Source organism: Phoenix dactylifera, chromosome 7 (genome assembly GCF_051530095.1).
Source record: "Phoenix dactylifera cultivar Ajwa chromosome 7, Ajwa_hap1_PhDact_Kaust_v1.1, whole genome shotgun sequence".
NCBI classification, from domain to species: domain Eukaryota; kingdom Viridiplantae; phylum Streptophyta; class Magnoliopsida; order Arecales; family Arecaceae; genus Phoenix; species Phoenix dactylifera.
In genome coordinates, this window is record NC_143196.1 from 13,588,459 (window position 1) to 13,591,085 (window position 2,627).

General features: G+C 36.4%; 1 non-coding gene across 1 annotated transcript; it reads left to right on the forward strand.

Annotated features, from left to right (window-relative positions):
• Positions 1-774: 774 nt before the first annotated feature.
• On the forward strand, positions 775-883 carry LOC120108876 (small nucleolar RNA R71). Its single transcript, XR_005507196.3, has one exon. It is a non-coding gene; the product is annotated as a small nucleolar RNA R71 (small nucleolar RNA).
• The last annotated feature ends 1,744 nt before the right edge of the window (positions 884-2,627 follow it).

Here is a 2,627-nt window from a genome sequence, read left to right on the forward strand (position 1 = left end):
ACCGTGCACTTGTGGGTTAGGTTGGGGTTGAGCTGGAAGCTTACCCTTCTCTTGGATACTTAGGACGGTAGTCAACATTGACAATTGGTTCCTTATGTCTTCAAAATTTCGAGTATTTTGAGCATTGATATTAGCTTGACCTTGTAGAAAAGTTTGTATGGATTGCAAGGTATCCTCAATATTTGGCTTCTGAGAGGGTGGTGATGCAAAAGTAGGATGTGCAGGTGGAGGAACTGAATGGTGTGACTGTTGAGGATGATCATTTCTCCACCTAAAATTTGGATGATTCTTCCAACCAGGGTTATAGGTATTCGAGTATGGATCGTTATAAGGCTTTTGGTAGGAGTTCATAGCATTTGCTTGATCGTGACTTCTTTGAATGCCGGTATGGTGGGACAATCTGTAGTAGTATGACCCGACATATCGCAGATACCACAACACTCGTTTCTAAACTCTATAGTCTTGATAGGCTCAACCTTCCTAAGCTCAATTTCTTCTACCTTCCTAGTGAGGGCTACCATTTTAGCATGAAGATCATCCTCAGTTCTGAGGTTGTAAAGGCCTCCCTGTACAGAGCTAGTAGGCTTAGGCAAAGACTGGTTGTTTCTATTCCCGTTATCCCAAAGTTGGGCAGTCTCCGCAAGGGAATCCAAATACTCCCACGCCTCATCAGGGTGTTTTTCTAAAAATCTACCATTGCACATGGTCTCTACAAACTGTTTCAACTATGGAGATAAACCTTCATAAAAGAAGCTAATGGTTCTCTAAGTTTCGAATCCGTGATGAGGGCATGAGAGAAGAAGGTCTTTAAATCTTTTCCAACATTCATAAAATGTTTCATTATCTTTTTGTTGGAAATTGCTGATATGTCTTTTCAAAAAGTTGGTCCTTTGTGTGGGGAAGAACTTCTTTAAAAATTCTCTCTGCATATCTTGCCAAGTTCTTATTGATCTGGCACTCTAAATGTAATGCTCAATTCTTCAAAATTCTTTAAATGAAGATACGGACTCTCGGATTCTAACCCGTGAAACTTGGATAGCAATTGAATTACCCCGGGTTTGATGTCAAAATGTTATACATTATCAGGAAAAATTATGCATGAAGGCTGACTAGTCCTAGCCGGTTGTAGGTATTGTCTTAGGGTCATAACATGGGGTTCACGTTCTCGATCGTGGTGGCTTCCTGCATCTTCATTTAAATCAGCCATCTCACAAGGTGTGAGATATTGTGAAGGAATTTCAAGGATGTATCCTAAGGGATGATCTAAAGTTGTACAACCTAATCGACCGGTGTCGTCCCTATTCCACTTTAGCATGCAAAATATTTTCCTCTCTTTTTTTTTAAATAAATATAAGTACCAACTAAAGATACCCTAAAACGAAAATCTATTTACAATCAAACATGCAACAAAATATTACACCTCAATTTCTAATATTTTTCTTAAATTTCTAGACAGCTCCTAACTAGTTTGAAGAGGGCACCTAAGCCTCCAATCCGGTCTAATTAACCGAGTTGACCAGGTAAGCTTCCAGGTAAATGGAGGGGTCATGATGCGTTCGCAAAGGTCCCACTTAAAACCCACTTGCCTCGAACAGCTGAACTATCTTCCTTATAGGGACAAAGCTTGCCTAGACATCAACTAAGCCACAGAGCGAAATTGGTGCAACTTTCGGTGGTCTTCGTCCTATTGAGCTCGAATGTCCTTAGGGGCCAACATCTAGTTGATTTTAGTTAAGCTTCGGATATTTATGCACTGGGGTGATTTTTGGACTAAGGACGAGTGATGAAATTCCGACCTTATCTTTTTAAATGGGTTCAACCCTCAGAATATTTTATGCTGATGCCTTATACTATATGCAACAATCAAGAGATTTTTTTTTAATATTTTATGACATGACATTAAATTTTATTAAATAGGTGATCAAGCAAATTATTTATTTTTTTTAAATTTTATGAGTTGAAGTTTGAAATTTGAATTCTGAAATTTGAAATTTGAAATTTAAAATTTTAGGTTTTTCTCTTTTTTTTTATTTTTGAATAATCACCCTTGATCTTTTCTTAAAGTTTTTTTCTTAAATTTTTAATTAGCAACAAGGGTTAATGAGATATGATAACAATAAAATTCTGATTCTAAAAAAATTAAATGCAGAAAATTTAAAACAGAAAGCAGCAAGGTTTCGTATTAATCTAATGGTCTTAAAAGTCCCAGATGTCAATCAGACCATTCAGATTATTGAAAAATGTGTCTTGCACTAGCTGACCAAATTTGAGTTCAATCAGACGGCTAATTTCTATGATATCAGAGTTTGATGCAAACTGTGCAGGGATTAAAAATAGTAGTAAAGATTTAATTTAATTTCTTTTTCCAAAAGAAAAATACTAACTACTAAGGTAAAAATTAAATCGAAAATTATACTAATAACTCAGCCGTTCCCCTATAACGGCGCCAAAAAGCTTGGTGATTTCGAAAAATTGCTCTCCCAAGTGCAGGAGAATCGCACAAGTAATATAACTCGGGAGTCCGAGGTCGATTCCTCAGGGAACGATCTAAAGATTATTAGCGTAATTTTTAGATGTAATTTTCAGTTGATTTTCAAAAGTTAAAAGCAGAGGATTAATAGATAATT